This window comes from Rhinolophus ferrumequinum, chromosome 14 (assembly GCF_004115265.2).
Source record: "Rhinolophus ferrumequinum isolate MPI-CBG mRhiFer1 chromosome 14, mRhiFer1_v1.p, whole genome shotgun sequence".
NCBI classification, from domain to species: domain Eukaryota; kingdom Metazoa; phylum Chordata; class Mammalia; order Chiroptera; family Rhinolophidae; genus Rhinolophus; species Rhinolophus ferrumequinum.
This window is the reverse complement of record NC_046297.1, coordinates 31214502-31235809: the sequence shown is the minus strand read 5'-3', so window position 1 is coordinate 31235809 and position 21308 is coordinate 31214502. Positions and strand designations below refer to the sequence as shown.

General features: G+C 38.0%; 1 pseudogene; it reads left to right on the top strand.

Annotated features, from left to right (window-relative positions):
• LOC117033708 (U3 small nucleolar RNA-associated protein 6 homolog) overlaps positions 1-20956 on the top strand; it is a 30891-nt pseudogene extending 9935 nt beyond the window's left edge.
• The last annotated feature ends 352 nt before the right edge of the window (positions 20957-21308 follow it).

Sequence of the window (21308 nt, the reverse complement as noted above, 5' to 3'; positions counted from 1 at the left end):
TATTACTCAAAGAGTCAATCCCCTCAAGCTTGGCTGCACAGGGATTCACAAGAAGTATCTGGAAAGGACCTTTCCAATGGGGTTGTAAAAATTCAGTACCATGTTATTAATTCTTATTGATCTTGATATTTTTGTTAGCAGTTTTATGAAGCCAGTTTTTCCTTAGAATTCTGCAAATCTTCAATCACTTTAACATTTAATGATACTATCTAAAAATTTATCAGAAACTTGTATTTGTAAGTGTGAGAGTCTTCTCCATGAATTTCTCTGAAGATGAAATATATTTACAAAAAAACTATCAGAGAAAAACAATGACTCTGTAAATGACAAAGACTTTAAATGACATGGTTAAAGATCTAATTACAGTTGGGATCAAAATAGCGTCTTGAGGTGAGCCTTTGGAAATCTCCCCTGGAATTTACAACAAGTTGAAAAACTATAACTCCACAAAGGACTGTCTGCACAGCAGACAGACAAGATGAAGAGTCTCACTACTGAATTCACCTAAAGGTGGGCAAAATTGCGCGAGCAGGAAAGGAGGGAGGGAGAAGTGAGGAGACAGAGCCGCGTGGACGCAGGATGCAGACCTAGCTCAGTGCTCCGAGCTCACTCCATCCTGGAACTACCACAGCTACGGGAGAGGGAAGAACTTGGACTGGTAGGGCTCCGTTTATGGCACACAGGGCTGAGGGGACAATATATAACATGGCTGAACCCAAGGCTCACAGCAGAGACCTCGGAGCAAAGACTGAGTAAAGAAGGCTGAAAACAGTGGTTTAAGACCTCACTGCTGCAGAGAACTGAAGCCTTAGGCACTGAGACTAGCCGCCCCCTCCCTACCCTCCTAGAGCTCACCCCGCCCCCACCTGCCCAGTGCTAGAAGCGGAAGAGTAGCAGTGTCATATCAAAAGAACAGAATATTTGCAGTTCTGAGAATTGTGGTTCGCAGACATAGATTCAGAGCCGAACTAGTTCCGGCAGGAGAGAAGGGAGTTGTGGAAGCAGGACTGGCTGTTGTGGTGGTCACCACCATTGCTCTGGGCCAATTCTCACAACTCACCCCGCCCTTGTCCCCACCTATCTGGGTGGATCCCTGCAAGAGTAAACAGAATTGCTGAAACACACGGGCTCTGAAATTTAAAAGCTCTCTTCATCCACACAGGGATGCGGTGCCCTATGACCCAGGTGAACTTAACAGAGGAGAAGCCCGACTTCCAGGGAATCCCCCCATAGTGTGAGAACTGGAATAGGCAGACAAAACGTAACACTACAGTGTCAGAGAGAAAAAATGGCTGCAGTTGGAGAGAAAATAAAACATTCTACAAACACATACTGGAAAACAAAAGAAAGTCCTCTTCCTATTAACCTATGCAGACCCACTCCTGTAGATGTCTAGGAATAAAAATAATTAAATCATTAATTGCCATGAATAACCAAGGCAACAAGACAGCTCAGAAAGAAAGTGAAAAGTCTCCAGAAAAGAAACTTAAAGATATGGAAATATGTGACTTAAATGACAGAGAATTCAAGATTGCAGTTCTGAAAAACTCAAAGAGATGCAAGAAAACACAGAAAGGCAGTTTAATGAACTCAGAAACACACTCAAAGAACAACATGATCATTTTACCAAAGAGATTGAAATTTAGAAAACAACAAACAAATGGAATTTCTGAAGATTAAGAACTCAATAGAAGAAATTAAGAATGAAGTAGCCAGCTTACTTAGCAGAGTTGACCAGATGGAGGAAAGAATCAGTGACATCGAAGATAGACACCTGGAAATGACACAGATGGAAGAAGAAAAAGACTTGAGACTTAAAAGAAATGAAGAACTCTACAAGAACTTTCTGACTCCATCAGAAAGAGCAATAGAAGAATAATGGGCATACCAGACGGAGAAGAAAGAGAGAAGGGAACAAAGAATATATTCAAACAAATAGTTGATGAGAACTTCCCAAACTTCTAGAAAAAACTGGATCCTCGAATCCAAGAAGCAAATATAACACCTAATTAACTCAACCCCAACAGGCCTTCTCCAAGGCACATTGTATTGAAGCTGTCTAAAATCAACGACAAAGAAAGAATCCTCAAGGCAGCCAGGGAAAAGAAGACAGTAACCTACAAAGGAAAGCCCATTAGATTATCATCAGATTTTTCATTAGAAACTCTACAAGCCAGCAGGGAGTGGAACCAAATATTCAAACTATTGAAAGAGAGAAATTATGATCCAAGAATAATACATCCAGCAAAGATATCCTTTAGATATGAAGGAGGAATAAAGACCTCTCCAGATATACAGAAGCTGAGGGAATTTTCTAACACACGAAATGCACTACAAGAAATACTAAAGGAGGGTATTTGACCACCATCAACAGGGACAATTTATGGCAACCAAAACATAAAAAGGGGGAGACTAAAGACCTGAACCAGAATATGGGAATGGAGAAAGTAGGCATGCTGAAGAAAACGGAATACTATAAATATCAAACTTTTTTTACATAAACTTAAGGGTAACCACTCAAAAAAAATCCAGAACTGAAATATACATTGTAATAAAATAAGCAACAAAGAGAAACATCATAGAATACCACCACACAGAAATAATAGACAACAACAAAAAGGCAAAGAAACAATGGAGACACAGTCTTACCAGAAAACTAAAGATAGAATGACAGGAAAACTTCACATATCAGTAATCACCCTAAATGTAAAGGGCCTGGACTCACCAATGAAAAGCCACAGAGTAGCAGATTGGATCAAAAAACTAAACCCAACCATATGCTGTCTCCAAGAGACACATCTCAGCTACAAAGACAAGCATAGACTCAAAGTGAAAGGGTGGAAATTGACACTCCAAGCAAATGGTATAAAGAGAAAATCAGGTGTAGCTTTACTGGTATCAGACAAAACAGACTTCAGAGTGAAAAAGGTAACAAGAGACAAAGATGGACACTTCATAACGGTAAAGGGGACTATATAACAAGAAGACATAACAGTCATCAATATTTATTCCCCCAATCAGGGAGCACCCAAACACATCAAGCAACTACTAACACAATTAAAGGGAGAAATTGACCAAAACACAATTATACTAGGGGACCTAAATACATCATTGACAGCTATGGATAGATCATCCATAAAGAAAATAAATAATGAAATAGCACCCCTAAATGATATATTAGATGAAATGGACATAATTAACATATATAGAGCACTTCATCCTAAAACATCAGACTATACATTTTCTTCTAGTGTACATGGTACATTCTCAAGGATAGACCATACATTGGGACATAAAATCAACCTCAGCAAATTTAAGAAGACTGAAATCATACCAAGATTATTCTCTGATCACAAGGCTTTGAAATTGGATATCAACTGCAAAAAGAAAGTAGGAAAAACCATAAATATGTGGAGATTAAACAACATACTTTTAAAGAACGACTGGGTCATAGAAGAAATTAGAGGACAGATCAAAAGATACATAGAATCAAATGAGAATGAAAATACATCCTAACAAAATTTTGGAGATGCAGCAAAAGCAGTTTTAATAGGGAAATTTATATCATTACAGGTCTAGAGCAAGAAACAAGAAAAATCCCAAATAAATAACCTCATGTCACTCCTTAGAGAACTAGAAAAAGAAGAAGAAAGGAAACCCAAGGTCAGCAGAAAAAAGGCAATAACGAAAATCAGAGCAGAACTAAATAAAATAAGCAACAAAAAGACAATAGAAAAAATTAATGCGACAAAGAGCTGGTTCTTTGAAAAGATTAACAAAATTGACAAACACTTGGCTAGACTCACTAAGATAAAAAGAGAGAAGACACTAATAAACAAAATCAGAAATGAAAAAGGGGAAGTTATCACGGATGCCACAGAAATACAAAGGGTCATCCAAGAATACTATGAAGGACTATATACCACCAAGAAATGGACAAGTTCTTACAAACATATAGCCTTCCTATGCTGAACCATGAAGAACTGGAAAATCTAAACAGACGGATCACCAGTAAAGAAATTGAATCAGTCATCCAAAACCTTCCCAAAGGCAAAAGTTCGGGACTACATGGCTTCACTAGTGAAATCTACCAAACATTCAAACCTCTAACACCAATCCTGGTCAAACTCTTCCAAAAAGTTGAAGAAGCTATGGTACACCCTAACTCATTTTATGAGGCCAACATTACACTGATACCAAAACCTGGTAAGCACAACACAAAAAAAGAAAACTACAGACCAATACCTCTACTGAATACAGATGCGAAAATCCTAAACAAAATACAAGCAAATCGAATAAAACAATACATAAAAAGATTATTCTTCACGACCAACTGGGGTTTATCTCAGGGGCATGAGGATTGTTCAACATCTGCAAATCCATCAATGTGATACATCACATAAACAAAATAAAGGACAAAAATCATATAATCATATCAATTGATGCAGAAAAAGCATTTGACAAGATACAGCATCCATTTATGATTAAAACACTTAATAAAATAGGTATAGAAGGAAAATACCTTAACATAATAAAGGCCATAAATGACAATCCCTCACTTAATCTCATAATTAATGGTGAAAAACTGAAGCACTTTGCTCTACGATCAGGAACACGACAGGGCTGTCCCCTATCACCTCTGCTTTTCAACATAGTGTTGGAAGTCCTCACCAGAGCAGTCAGGCAAGTGAAAGAAACAAAAGGCATCCAAATTGGGAATGAAGAAGTTAAATCGTCACTCTTTGCAGATGACATGATGCTATATATAGAAAACCCTAAAGACTCCACCAAAGAGCTATTAGAAACAATCAACGAATACATTAAAGTTGCCGGCTACAAAATCAACGTACAAAAGTCCATTGCATTCCTATATACTAACAATGAAATCTCAGAAAAAGAAATACAAAAAACAATTCCTTTTGCAATTGCAGCAAAAAGAATAAAAAACCTAGGAATAAACTTAACCAAGGATGTGAAAGACCTACATGCTGAAAACTATAAGACATTTTTAAAAGAAATTGAAGAAGGCACATAGAAATGGAAAGACATTCTGTGCTCATGGATTGGAAGACTCAACATAGTTAAAATGGCCGTATTACTCAAAGAAATATACAGATTTAATGCAATCCCCATCAAAATCCCAATGGCATTTTTTAAAGAAATAGAACAAAAAATCATCAGATTTGTTTGGAACCACAAAAGACCCCGAACAGTCAAAGCAATCTTAAGAAAAAAGAACAATGCTGGAGGTATCACACTCCTTGACTTTAGCTTGTACTACAGGACAACAATAAGCAAAACAGCATGGTATTGGCAGAAAAACAGACACATAGACCAATAGAATAGAATTGAGAACCCAGAAATAAAACCACATAAATATGGACAGATAATTTTTGACAAAGAAGCAAAAACATACAATGGAGAAATGACAGCCTCTTCAATAAATGGTGCTGGGAGAACTGGAAAGCCACGTGCACAAGAAAGAAACTGGGCTGCTACCTGTCACGATTTAGCAAAATTAATTCAAAATGCATCAAAGACGTAAGCATAAGACCTGAAACAATAAACTGCATAGAAGAAAACATATGTACTAAACTTATGGACCTAGAGTTCAGAGAGTATTTTATGAAATCCACTCTAAAGGCAAGGGAAGTAAAAGCGAAAATAACTGAATGGGAGTATATCAAACTTAAAAGCTTCTGCACAACAAAAGAAATCATCAACACAATAAAGAGACAACCAACTGAATGGGAGAAGATTTTTGCAAACAGTGCCTACGATAAGGGACTAATATCCAAAATATACAAGGAACTCATGCAACTCAACAACAGAAAAACAAACAACCCACTTGAAAAATGGGCAGAGGATCTGAAGAGACATTTCTCCAAAGAGGACATACAAATGGCAAATAGACATATGAAAAAATGCTCAACTTCACTAATCATCAGAGAAATGCAAATAAAAACCACAATGAGATATCACCTCACCCCAGTCAGAATGGCTATCATCAACAAGACAAATAGTAACAAGTGTTGGAGAGGCTGTGGAGAAAAAGGAACCCTCATACACTGTTGGTGGGAATGCAGACTGGTGCAGCCGTTATGGAAGGCAGTGTGGAGGTTCCTAAAAAATTATGAATAGAATTACTGTATGACCCAGCAATCCCTCTCCTAGGTATCTACCCAAAAATCTGAAACCATTTATCCACAAAGACACGTGTGCTCCAATGTTCACTGCAGCTTTATTTATAGTGGCGAAGACATGGAAACAACCAAAATGTCCTTCGATAGATGAATGTATAAAGAAGTTGTGGTATATATACACAATGGAATACTATTCGGGAGTAAAAAGAGATGAAATAGGACCATTTGTGACAACATGGATGGATCTTGAGATTATAATGCCGCGAAATAAGTCAGACAGAAAAAGCAGTGAACCGTATGATTTCTCTGATAATGTGGTATATAAACCAAAAACAACAAAAGAACAAGACAAACAAATGAGAAACAAAAACTCATAGACACAGGCAATAGTTTAGTGGTTACCAGAGGGTAAGGGGGGGGGGGTGGATTGTAGATGAGGGTAAAAGGGGGTCAAATATGTGGTGATGGAAGGAGAACTGACTCTGGGTAGTGAACACACAATGGAATTTATAGATGATGTAATACAGAATTGTACATCTGAAATCTGTGTAACTTTACTAACAATTGTAACCCCAATAAACTTTAATTTAAAAAAAAAGATATAATTACAATTAAATTGACAGAAATATGCTTTTCTCTGCAACACACAACATTTTAAAATAACAGAATAGCAAATTAAAATATTATATCAGGACATTTTAGATCTTTAGAAATTTTATGTAATTTCTAGAACATTTATTTTAATAACAATAATGTATGTATACAAATACAACATAAACATTATTACTTATTTGACAATGCTTCCTATGTATTTCTAGCATATCAAATAGGCCTAATTAGTTTAATTTCCCCGTCTTATATAGAGAGATGTCCTTTGAAATGTTTCAGGGATCCTTCTGGAAAATTTCAAAGTTTTTTCACGTTAAGAAAGACTTTAATTTTTTTTTTTAAGTTTATTGGAGTGACAATTGTTAGCAAAATTGCATAGATTTCAGGTGTACAATTCTGTATTATGTCATCTATAAATCCCATTGTGAGTTCACCACCCAGAGTCAGTTCTCCTTCCATCACCATATATTTGATCTCCCTTACCCTCATCTCCCAAACCACTTCCCCGTTACTCTCTGGTAACCACTAAGCTATTGTCTGTGTCTGTGAGTTTTTCTCATTTGTTTGTCTTGTTCTTTTGTTGTTTTTGGTTTATATACCACATATCAGTGAAATCATATGGTTCTCTGCTTTTTCTGTCTGACTTATTTCACTTAGCATTATACTCTCAAGCTACATCCATGTTGTTACAAATGTTCCTATATCATCTTTTCTTACCGCCAAATAGTATTCCATTGTGTATATTTACCACAACTTCTTTATCCATTCATCTATCGAAGCACATTTTGGTTGTTTCCATGTCTTGACCACCGTAAATAAAACTGCAATGAACATTGGAGCACACTTGTCTTTATGAATAAATGGTTTCAGATTTTCACCATTAATTATGAGATTAGCTGAGGGTTTGTCATATATGGCCTTTATTATGTTAAGGTATTTTCCTTCTATATCTATTTTATTAAGTATTTTAACCATAAATGGATGTTGTATCTTGTCAAATGCTTGTTCTGCATCAATTGATATGATCGTATGATTTTTGTCCTTTATTTTGTTTATGTGATGTATTTGCGGATTGCGGGTTTTGAACCACTGATGGATTTGCGGATGTTGAACCATTCTTGTGCCCCGGGGATGAACCCCAATTGGTCGTGATGAATAATATTTTTAATGCATTGTTGTATTCGATTTGCTAGAATTTGTTTAGGATTTTTGCATCTGTATTCATCAGAGATATTGGTCTGTAGTTTTCTTCTTTTGTGTTGTCCTTACCAGGTTTTGGTATCAGTGTAACGTTGGACTCATAAAATGAGTTATGGAGCACTGTCTCTTCTTCAATTTTTTGGAAGAGTTTGAGCAGGATTGGTATTAGATCCTCTTTGAAGGTTTGGTAGAATTCACTAGTGAAGCCACCTCGTCCGGGACTTTTGCTTTTGGGAAGGTTTTAGATGACTGATTCAATTTCGTTACTGGTGATTTCAAGTCTGTTTAGATTTTCCAGTTCTTCATGGTTCACCCTTGGAAGGCTATATGCTTCTAAGAACTTGTCCATTTCTTCTAGGTTATTGAATTTGTTGGTACATAGTCCTTCATAGTATTCTTGGATACTCCTTTGTATTTCTGTGGTGTCCGTGATAACTTCCCCTTTTTCATTTCTGATTTTGTTAATTAGTGTCTTCTCTCTTTTTAACTTAGTGAGTCTAGCCAACGGTTTGTCAATTTTGTTAATCTTTTCAAAGAACCAGGTCTTTGTCACATTAATTTTTTCTATTGTCCTTTTGTTCTCTATTTCATTTAGTTCTGCTCTGATTTTTGTAATTTCCTTTCTTTTGCTTACCTTGGGTTTCATTTGTTCTTCTTTTTCTAGTTCTTTAAGGTGTAACATGAGGTTATTTATTTGGGATTTTTCTTGTTTCTTGAGATAGGCCTGTAATGATATAAATTTCCCTCTTAAAACTGTTTTCACTGCATCCCAAAAATTTTGGTAGGATGTATTTTCATTCTCATTTGTTTCTCTGTATCTTTTGATCTCTCCTCTAATTTCTTCTTTGACCCGGTCGTTCTTTAAAAGTATGTTGTTTAATCTCCATGTATTTGTGTTTTTTCCTGCTTTCTTTTTGCAGTTGATATCCAATTTCAAAGCGTTATGATCAGAGAATATGCTTGGTATGATTTCAATCTTCTTAAATTTGCTGAGGCTGATTTTATATCCCAATATATGGTCTATCCTTGAGAATGTTCCATGTACACGAGAAAAGATTGTATAGTCTGATGTTTTAGGATGAAGTGCTCTATATGTGTCAATTATGTCCATTTCATCTAATGTGTCATTTAGGGCTGCTATTTCGTTGTTTATTTTCTGTTTGGATGATCTATCCATAGTTGTCAATGATGTATTTAAGTCCCCTAATAATTGTGTTTTGGTCAATTTCTCCCTTTAGTTCTGTTAGTAGTTGCTTGGTATATTTTGGTGCTCCCTGATTGGGGGCATAAATATTGATGACTGTTATGTCTTCTTGTTGTATAGTCCCCTTTACCGTTATGAAGTGTCCATCTTTGTCTCTTGTTACCATTTTCACCCTGAAGTCTGTTTCATCTGATATCAGTATGGATGCACCTGATTTTCTCTGGATACCATTTGCTTGGAGTGTCATTTTCTACTCTTTCAATTTGAGTCTATTGTTGTCCTTGTAGCTGATATGAGTCTCTTGGAGACAGCATATAGTTGGGTTTAGTGTTTTGATCCAGTCTGCTACTCTGTGCCTTTTTATTGGTGAGTTCGGTCCATTTACATTTAGGGTGATTATTGATATGTGAGTATTTCCTGTCATTCTATCTTTAGTTTTCTGGTAAGGCTGTGTCTCCATTGTTTCTTTGCCTTTTTGTTGTTGTCTATTATTTCTGTGTGGTGGTATTCTATGATGTTTTCCTCTGTTTCATCTTTTATTACAGTATATGTTTCAGTTCTGGATTTTTCTTGAGTGGTTACCCTCAAGTTTATGTAAAAGAAAGTTGGATATTTAGAGTATTCCATTTTCTTCAGCACGCTTACTTTCTCCATTCCCATATTCCGGTTCAGGCCTTTACTCTCCCCCTTGTTATGTTTTGGTTGCCACAAATTGTCCCTCTTGATGGTGGTCGAATAGCCTCCTTTAGTATTTCTTGTAGTGCAGGTCGTGTATTAGAAAATTCCCTCAACTTCTGTATGTCTGGAAAGGTCTTTATTCCTCCTTCATATCTGAAGGATATCTTTGCCACGTATATTATTCTTGGATCATAATTTCTCTCTTTCAATAGTTTGAATATTTGGTTCCACTCCCTCCTGGCTTGTAGAGTTTCTGCTGAAAAATCTGATGATAATCTAATGGGCTTTCCTTTATAGGTTACCATCTTCTTTTCCCTGGCTTCCTTGAGGATTCTTTCTTTTGTCGTTGGTTTTAGACAGCTTCCATAAAATGTGCCTTGGAGAAGGCCTGTTGGGATTGAGGTAATTAGGTGTTCAATTTGCTTCTTGGATTCGAGGATCCAGTTCTGTCCACAAGTTTGGGAAGTTCTCATCAACAATTTGTTTGAATATATTCTTTGTTCCCTTCTCTCTTTGTTCTCCTTCTGTTATGCCCATTATTCTTCTATTGCTCTTTCTGATGGAATCAGAAAGTTCTTGTAGAGTTCTTTCATTTCTTTTAAGTCTCAAGTCTCTTTCTTCTTCCATCGGTGTCATTTCCAGGTTTCTGTCTTCGATGTCACTGATTCTTTCCTCCATCTGGTCAACTCTGCTAAGTAAGCTGGCTACTTCATTCTTAATTTCTTCTATTGAGTTCTTAATCTCCAGAAATTCTATTTGGTTCTTTTTTGAAATTTCAATCTCTTTTGTAAAATGCTCATATTTTTCTTTGATTGCGTATCTGAGTTCATTATACTGTCTTTCTGTGTTTTCTTGCATCTCGTTGAGTTTTTTCAGAACTGCAATCTTGAATTCTCTGTCATTTAAGTCACATATTTCCATATCTTTAAGTTCCTTTTCTGGAGACTTTTCACTTTCTTTCTGAGCTGTCTTGTTGCCTTGGTTATTCATGGCAATTACTGATTTATTATTTCTCTTCCTAGACATCTACAGGAGTGGCTTCTCCAACAGTTTGATAGGAAGAAGACTTTCTTTTGTTTTCCGGTACTTCTTGGTGTAGAATGTTTTATTTTCTCTCCGACTACAGCCTTTTTGTCTCTCTCACACGGTAGTGCTATGTTTTCTCTGCACTATTCCAGCTTCTCACACAATGGGGGGATTCCCTGGGAGACGGGCTTCTCCTCTGTTAACAGTTCACCTGTGTCACAGGGCGCAGTGTCCATGTAGGTATGCAGAGAGCTTTTGAAGTTCCAAAGGTCTTCCTGCACCAGATTCAGAGCCCAGGTGTTTCTGCAGTTCTGTTTAATGCTGCACGGATCTTTCCAGAGAGGTGGGGACAGGGACATGGTGAGTTGTGAGAGGTGGCCCAGAGCAATGGCAGCGACATCCACCACAGCCAGTCCTGCTTCCACAGCTTCCTACCCTTTGCTGGAACTAGTTGGGCTGTGAATCTGTGTCTGAGGACCACAGTTCTCAGAACAGCAAATATTCTGTTCTTTTGATCTGACACCATTACTGTTCCGTTTCTAGCACTAGGCAGGTGGGGGTGGGGGTGGGGGTGGCTCTGGGAGGGTAGGGAGGGGGTGGCTAGTCTCAGTGCCTAAGTTTTCCATGCTCTGCTGGGCAATGAGGGCTTAAACCACCATTTTCAGCCTTCTTCTCTCAGTATTTGCTCCAAGGTCTCTGCCGTGAGCCTTGGGTTCAGCTGTGGTATATGCTGTCCCCTCAGCCCTGTGGGCCATAAACAGAGCCCTAGCAGTCCGAGTTCTTCCCTCTCCCTCAGCTGTGGTAGTTCCGGGATGCAGCGAGCTCAGAGCACTGAGCTAGGTCTGCATCCTGTGCCCACCAGGCTCTGTCTCCTCACTTCTCCCTTCCTTCCTCACCCACTCGCGTGATTCACCCATCTTTAGGTGAATTCAGTAGTGGGTCTGTTTGTCTTGCCTGTCTGCTGTGCAGGGAGTCCTTTGTGGAGTTATAGTTGTTATATTTGTTTTAAATTCCAGGGGAGATTTACAGAGTCTCACCTCACACCGCCATTTTGATGACGTCTCTCAAATAACCTTTAATGAAGCAGCCTTTAGACTGGTGGTCAACTTTTCAATACAAAATATCTTTTTTTTTGTAATTTTATTGGATAACTGTGTTTTTTTCCACGATCCATCAGCTCCAAGTCAAGTCCTTGTCCTTCAATTTATTTGTGGAGGGCACAGCTCAGCCCAAGTCCAGTCACCGTTTTCAATCTTAGTTGCAGGGGGCACAGCCCAGCATCTCATGCAGGAACCAAACTGGCAATCTTGTTGTTAAGATCACATGCTCTAACCAACTGAGCCATCTGGCCATCCCACCGGTAGCTCAGCAGCAGCCGAGCTCAAGTTGTTGTCTTCAATCTAGTTGTGGATGGCGCAGCTCGCTGACCCATGTGGGAATCGAACCAGCAACTTTGTTAAGCACTCACTAACCAACTAAGCTAACAAGCTGCCCTTTAATTTTTAAATTTCGGTAAGTTTGTCAAATATGTCAAACGTTTTAAACACTTGATCACATAGGATCATAGATCACTATGAAACAATACTTAGTTATTCATTTCATTATCATAACAATTAAAGACTTTTCAGACAAATACAGAAAGTTAAATAGTTGTGAACAAAATTTAGCTTTTAATATTAAAAAGACTTGGTTTACCTATGCAATCAAAGACCTGATGATACAAAGAACAGTTAATTTTAATAAAACATAAAATCTTGGCTTGCATTTTATAATCTCTTATTAAAAGCATACTAATAGTACAAGAAAACTGTCCTTTTAACAGAGAGAGAAAACAAAATTCTAATTTTATGCCAATGTACCTTTGATAGTAAAACAAAGCTAAGTTAAATGAATCAATTACAATCAATTACAAGCTTCACCATACACAAAATTATTTTCCAAGTTCCTTTTCCACAAACCTTCTGTAACTTCCACAAACCTTTGGCTATTTTCATAAAACTTTCAAATTTTGTCCTATTCTACCTTAGAACAAAATTACATTCCTTTCTTTTTTTTTTTAATTAAAGTTTATTAGGGGTGACAATTGTTAGTAAAGTTACATACGTTTCAGGTGTACAATTCAGTAATAGATCACCTAAATATCACATTGTGTGTTCAACATCCAGAGTCAGTTCTCCTTCCATCACCATATATTTGATCCCTTTTATCTTCATGTACCACCCCTTTCCCCCCTTACCCACTGGTAACCACTAAACTATTGTCTGTGTCTATGAGTTTTTGTTTCTTCATTTGTTTGTCTTCTTCCTTTGTTGCTTTCAGTTTTATATACCGCATATCAATGAAATCATATGGTTCTCTACTTTTTCTGTCTGGCTTATTTCACTTTGTCGCAAATGGCACTATTTCATCTTTTCTTATGACAGAATGGTATTCCACTGTGTATATATACCACATCTTCTTCATCCATTAATCTATTGAAGGACACTTTGGTTATTTCCATGTCTTGGCCACCATAAATAATGCTACAATGAACATTGGAGCACTTGTATCTTTATGGATAAATGTTTTCAGATTTTGGGGTAAATACCCAGGAGAGGGATTGCAGGTCATATGGTAATTCTATTCATAATTTTTTGAGGAACCTCCACACTACCTTCCATAGCGGCTTCACCAATCTGCATTCTCACTAACAGTGTGGCAGGGTTCCTTTTTCTCCGCAGCCTCTCCAACACTTGTTATTATTTGTCTTGTTGATGATAGCCATTCTGACTGGTGTGAGGTGATATCTCATTGGGGTTTTTATTTGCATTTCTCTGATGATTAGTGATGTTGAGCATTTTTTCATATGCCTATTGGCCATTTGTATGTCCTCTTTGGAGAAATGTCTCTTCAGGTCCTCTGCCCTTTTTTTAATTGGATTGTTTGTTTTTTTGTTGTTGAGTTGTATGAGTTGACAACATTGATATCAGTAAATGCCGGACTCTCCTGGATGGGGAGGCAGGAACAAGAAACTTGGCTCTAAGGTACATTTGAGAAAATATATAAGACAGTCCTCAGTTGGCAGTATAATAATTATTATTTCATCATTTGGTCATTTGTCATTGGTGATTTCTCATCATTCTAACATTTTGAAGACTTCCAGCAACATGAAGCTTACAACACCAGGGGATGTCCTGACTTTCAGCCACGAACCTGGTGAGGGCTGGCTGGTTCCCGGCCTCTCCAGTGTTGTTCCCCATGGTTAGTCTTCTTGAGAACTTGTTAGTGTCTAGAAAACTTGTATGCAGCTTGCAGCTTACAACATCAGAAGACATCCTAACTTCTAACAACAACAACAATGACAACAACAACAGCAACATTCTTCAGATTGTTAACACCTTGAAAACTTATATGAAGCTTGCAGCTTTTAGCTTCAGAAGATGCCTTGACTTCTAACAACAACAATGCCAACAGCATTCTTGGGAACTTGTAAACACCAGTGTGGGAGACAACTGAGTTTCTCTCAGCTACAGACCTGACAAGATTTTGATTTATGACTTTTCCAGTACTGTTCTCCCCCAGTTTGGTGAGCTTTTGACATCTACTGTAATAGTTACTATCGTATAGAGCTTATTACTGCTTTTGGATACTCCTTACTGAGATGTTATTTAGCCAAGTGTATTTAGCCAAGTGATTTTTGATCAATAGTAAACATATGTTGGGATCTCTTAAACTTATAAGTATGTGTACTCCTTTGACATGACATTGGTATCAATATATATAGTTTAGTTTTAACCACCTTTACTTTCTGTCATTAGCACATTCTATTAATTGCCTTTGTCTTTTACTATTGCATATTGCTAAATAAATTGATTAGATATTGCTAAATAAATTCATTAGCCCCACTCTAGCATGTGTCCCTCCTCCTTCTTTTCCGTTCGTTATTACGTCTCTTCTTCAATTTTTTTGGAAGAGTTTGAGTTGGACAGGTGTTAAATCCTCTGAATGTTTGGTAGAATTGACTAGTGAAACCACCTTGTCCTGGACTTTTGCTTTGGGAAGGTTTCAGATGACTGATTCAATTTCCTTACTGTTGATTGGTTTATTTAGATTTTACACTTCTTCATGATTCAGCCTAGGAAAGCTACATGTTTCTAAGAACAGATCCATTTCTTCTAAGTTAGTGAATTTGGTGGCATATAGTCCTTCATCCTACTCTTGGATGATCCTCTGTATTTCTGTGGCATCCATGGTAACATCCCCTCATTCATTTCTGATATTGTGGGGGGGTTTTGTTTGTTTGTTTGTTTTTTAATTAAAGTTTATTGGTGTGACAATTGTTAGTAAAGTTACATAAATTTCAGGTGAAATTCTGTATTACATCCTCTATAAATCACATTGTGTGTTCACCACCCAGAGTCAGTTCTCCTCCCCTTTACCCTCTACTTAGTAGAGAACCATATGATTTCATTGATACGTGGTGTATAAACAAAAAACAACAAAAGAACAAGACAAATAAATGAGAAACAAAAACTCATAGACACGGACAATAGTTTAGTGTTTACCAGATGGTAAGGGGAAGGCAGGTGGTAGATGATTTTATGTTTTTTTGTGTGTGTGTTTTCTCCTTTTGTCTTAGTGAGTGTAGCCAAGCGTTTGTCAATTTTATTAATCTTTTCGAAGAACCAGCTCTTTGTTGCATTAATTTTTCCTATTGTCTTTTTGTTCTCTATTTCATTTAGTTCTGCTCTGATTTTTATTACTTCCTTCGTTCTGCTGACTTTGGGTTTCATTTGTTCTTTTCTTGTTTTTCAGGTATAACATGAGGTTATATTTCTGGGATTTTTCCTTTCTTGAGGTAGGCCTGTAATGATATAAATGTCCCTCTTAAAACTGCTTTTGCTGCATCCCAAAAATTTTGGTAGGATGTATTTTCATTCTCATTTCTTTTTATGTATATTTTGATCTCTCCTTCTATTTTTTCTTTGACCCAGTCATTCTTTAAAAGTATGCTGTTTAATCTCCGCATATTTGTTGTTTTTCCTATTTTCTTTTTGCTGTTGGTATCCAATTTCAAAGACTTGTGATCAGAGATGCTTGGGATGATTTCAATCTTCTTAAATTTACTGAGGCTAGTTTTATGTCCCAATATGTGGTCTATCCTTGGGAATGTTCCATGTACACCAGAAAAGATTGTATAGTCTGATGTTCTAGAATGAAGTGCTCTATAAATGTCAATTATGTCCATTTCATCTAATGTGTCATTTAGGGCTGATATTTCTTTATTTATTTTCTGTTTAGATTATCTATCCATAGCTGTCAATGATGTATTTAGGTCCCCTACTATAATTGTGTTTTGGTCAATTTCTCCCTTTAGTTGCTTTGTATATTTTGGTGCTCCCTGATTGGGGACACAAATATTGATGACTGTTACATCTTCTTTTTGTATAGTCCCCTTTATCATAATGAAATGTCCATCTTTGTCTCTTGCTACCTTTTTTATCATGAAGTCTGTTTCATCTGATATCAGAATGGCTACACCTGCTTTTCAGTATGGTGACACCTGCTTTTCTCAGCTTCTGATTGTCTGGATAGATCTTTATTCCTCCTTCATATCTAAAGGATATCTTTGCTGATAATTTCTCTCTTTCAATAGTTTGAATATTTGATTCCACTCCCTTCTGGCTTGTAGAGTTTCTGCTGAAAAATATTGTGATAATCTAATGGGCTTCCTTCATAGATTATCATCTTCTTTTCCCTGGCTGCCTTGAGGATTCTTTCTTTGTCGTTAATTTTTGACAGCTTCAATACAATGTGACTTGGAGAAGACCTGTTGCCATTGAGGTAATTAGGTGTTCTATCTGCTTCTTGGATTCGAGGATCCAGTTATTTCAACAAGTTTGGGAAGCTCTCGTCCACTATTTGTTTGAATATATCTTCTCCCTTTCTTCTCCTTCTGGTATGCCCACTATTCTTATATTGCTCTTTCTGACAGAATCAGAAAGCTCTTGTAGAGTTGTTTCATTTCTTTTAACTCTCAAGTCTGTGTCTCCTTCCATCTGTTCATTTCCAGATTTCTGTCTTCGATGTCATTGATTCTTTCCTCCATCTTGTCAGCTCTATTACCTAAACTGGCTATTTCATTCATTTCTTTTATTGAGTTCTTATTCTCCAGAAATTCTATTTGATTCTTTTTTGAAATTTCAATCTCTTTGGTAAAATGTTCACTTTGTTCTTTGATTGTGTTTCTGACTTCATTAAACTGCCTGTCTGTGTTTTCTTGCATCTCGTTGAGATTTTTAAGAACTGCAATCTTGAATTCTCTGTCATTTAAGTCCCATATTTCCATGTCTTTTTTTTTTTTTTTTTAGATTTTATTGGGAAGGGAACAGGACTTTTATTGGGGAACATTGTGTACTTCCAGGATTTTTTCCAAGTCGAGTTGTCCTTTAGGTCTTAGTTGAGGGCGCAGCTCAGCTCCAGGCCCAGTTGCCGTTCTTAGTTGCAGGGGGCATAGCCCACCATCCCTTGTGGGAGTCGAGGAGTCCAACTGGCAACCTTGTGGTTGAGAGCCCACTGGCCCATGTGGGAATCGAACCGGCAGCCTTTGGAGTTAGGAGCATGGAGATCCAACCGCCTGAGCCACCAGGCTGGCCTTCCATGTCTTTAAGTTCATTTTGTGGAGACTTTTCATTTTCTTTCTGAGCTGCTTTGTTACCTTGGTTATTCGTGGAAATGAATGAATTATTATTTCTCTTCCTAGGCATCTACAGGAGTGGGTTCTGAAATAGGTTGATAGGAAGAGGTCTTTGTTTTGCTTTCCTTTCGGTGTTGGTAGAATGTTTTAATTCCTCTCTGGCAGCAGCCTTTTATTTTCTCTCATGCTATAGTGTTATATTTTCTCTGCACTGTTCCAGCTTCTCTCACAATGTTGGGGGGGGGGGTTTCCCTGGAATGTGGGCTTCTCCTCTGTGAGCCAGTTGCATGAGTCTCAAGGCACCACCTCTGTGGGGAGATGTGGAGAGCTTCTGAAGTTCCAAAGCTCTTCCTGCACCAGTTGCACAACCTGTATGTTTCAGCTGCTGTTTACCCCACTGGGATCTGCCCAGATAGGTGGAGGCAGGGGCAGGGTGTTTTGTGAGAGGTGGCTCTGAGCAATGGCAGCAATCACCAGCACAGCCAGTCCTGCACAAAAAGCTCCCTCCTCTTTGCCAGAACTAATGGGGCCAGAGGTCTGTGGCTGTAGGCCACAGTTCTCAGAACTGCAAATATTCTGTTCTTTTGATCTGACACTTCCACCGTTCTACTTCTAGCACTGGGAAGGTGGGTTGGGGTGAGCTCTGTGCCTATGCCTTCTGTCCTCTGCTTGGCCATGAGGGCTTATATCACCGTTTTAACCCTTCTTCCCTCAGTCTTTGCTCCAAGGTCTCTGCCGTGAGCATTGGGTTCAACCGTGTTATATGCTGATCCCTCAGGCGTGACTGTGGGCCATAAAGTGTTAGCAGTCTGAATTCTCCCCTCCCATGTGACTGCTATAGCTCCAGAATGCAGGGATCTCCAAGCTCTGGTCTGTGTCCTGCGCCCACGCAGCCCGTGTCTCTACACTTCTCCCTTCCTGCCTCCCCAGTTCGCCCAATTTGCCCATTTTTAGATTATTCTAATTGCACATCTCTTAGTCTTGCCTGTCTGCTGCACAGGGAGTCTTTTGTAGAAGTATAGCTGTTCAATTTGTTGTAAATTCCAGGGGAGATTTCAAGAGGCTAACCTCATATTGCCATTTCTATGATGTAATCCCATTCTTTTTTTTTAACAACAAAATAAATCTATTTTTCTTTTCCTCAACAAAATGTATCTTTTTTCATACCTTGTTTTTACCAAAAACATACATCCTATTTTCTATATACAATCATTTTTATTATTATCTAATAGTTTTTTTCTACCTTAGCTATTTTATAAATCCCTGTTTTGGCAAGGAAACTTCTATAACAGCATGTACAAGGTGTGATCAAACAATATGACGAATGTTTAAATTTTTAAAAAATTATTACAGTAAAAGACACATTGCCATTAATACCCTTCAAAACACTCCCCTTTGCTTTGAACAAAAATTTATCCCCTCATTCTTGCCACTTTCTGAAGCAGTTCTGGAATCCTCTTTCATAAGTGTCTTTAGTTGCACTGTCATGGCTGCCTTGATGTCCTGAATCATTTTGACTTTGGGGAAGAGCCAGAAGTCACACGGTGCCAAATCCAATGAATAAGTTGGATGAGAACACACCATAATGTTTTTGTTTGACAGAAATTGCCATATACCGGAAGGGCCTGGTCTCCAGAATAGAAGGGCTATCATTAAGAAGGCCTCCGATCTAGAATACAACGAAGAGCTCTTTGTAAGGAAGAGCTTATGTTCGATTATGTTCAATATGAAATTAATATTTTGGAGCTGATCCAGAGAGGAATTCAGATTGGGTATTCATTTAAGAAGGATGAGATTGAGAATTCTGCTGTACACCAGGTATAAGGTGTCTTCCAACGTGCTTCAGCAAAGTGGAAAGATAATGTTTAACTTTGGCTATCCTATGTAGTCTTTCGTAAGAAATGGGCTACCAAAGCTCAACTTAGCAAGGTATTCTCTGCCATGTTGGTCATTTATTCAAACAAGCCAGTTTTGTGGATTATGGCTGCCAAATTGGAAATGAAAGATTGCTTGTCTTCAGAAAGTGCAAGAAACTATTTCTTTGAGCTCTGTGCTTTCATCCACAATGCCCAAAACTTTATCAAGAATACTTTAGGATGGAGCTATGCATGCTGAGAAATTGAGGAAGTAAAAGCAAGAATTCGAAAAAGCCAAAATGGATGTGGGATATTTTGATTATCCTGAAGAAATCCTTATGAGTGAATTGGCAAGAATCATTTACAAAACGTCTGTAATCATAATTAAAGGTGTCACTGCTTTCAATTGCATAGCTATTGGACTTTGCCAAAGATATGCAAAGAAAAATTTATGATGTCCTCCAAGCTCTGCACACAGATGACCCTTTCACTTGGGATTATGTGGCACAGAGACAATTAGAGGTCCAGTTGCAGCCAGGAGAAGAGCAGCCTGCCATAAAACACACCAAAGTGGTGGAGGTGGGCCACAAGAGCGATGCTGTGCTGTATATGAAGAGGCAGTAAAGACTCTCCCTACAGAGGCCATACCAACTTTTGCTTGGGAAAGTTTACTAAGAAGACAAATAGTCAGAAGAGACTGGAAAGAACCATGATTACATTCAGTAAGGCACATGAACTCAAACTTCTACCAGAATTCCAAAACAAGCAGTGGATTGAGTTGTAGCTGCATCATGACTTTTTGAAGGAAGCTCTTCAGGTGGTGGTAGCTGGGATTGAATTGTTTACACTCTGTAATGATGTGGCAGATGAAGCTACAGGTGCTGATAGACTCAAAGATCCCTGATATAGCCATGCTTTTTGAAGAAGACTTCATGCATCTGAAACCCTAAGTCTGTCTGCCATTGTGGATTTCTTGGGCAGAGTGGAGTGAAGGTGCCAAAAGCCAAGAAGACACTGAAGCTATCTATAAGAAAACTACATTAGCTGTCACAGGTGCCAACTCAGTCACTCTGAATGATAAGTACCTGGATTGGGCTTATCAAAGTGGTGACTACCAAAAGGCCAGAGCTGTGCTTAAAAGTTTACATGAAAGCCGTCTATTTTCAGTTGATTTTTTTTCAGGAAAATAATCCAATTTGAAAAGGAGCAAGAATCCTGCAAGAGGGGGTGGCCTGTTAGCTCAGTTGGTTAGAGTGTGGTGCTAATAACACCATGGTTGCCAGTTTGATCCCCACATGGGCCAATGTGTGTTGCGCCCTCCTTTAAAATACAAGAATCCTGCAAGATGGTGAACTTAAGAAAATATTATGAGAGAGATTTGAGAGACTTTGGATCTATAGATTCTGATCTTTGGATGGATTATATCAAAGAAGAATTGAACCACCACCGTCATAGACCTGAGAACCGAGGACAAATCTATTGGTGAGCCATGAAAATGTTGCAGGGAGAGTCAGCAGAGGTGTTTGTAGCTAAACATTCTATGCATTAAGCTGGCCATTTGTGAAAAGAGGAAGAACATAGCCAACTTTGTGAAATAGTATTGTAACCCTTCTGGGCAGATTTGTGTAGGAGTTCATCTGCAATTTGCTTAGAGATGGCAGACAAGATGGCTATCTGATTGTGAGATATGCTTTAATTTTGTTAATGCATTATTGTTTAATTCAAGAAAAGAGAACTGCTGTTCAGTGGCCAGAGGCTACTTGTTGGGGCTGGATCTACTATAGATCCTAAATGTTTTCCAAAATATGTGGAAATCATATAACTGAATTTCTTTTATTACCCCCTCATTAAGGATAAGTATCTCTAGATCAAGGGGGCCGTTAAAATGGAAGAAAAAGTACAGTTCTGTTAGTTTA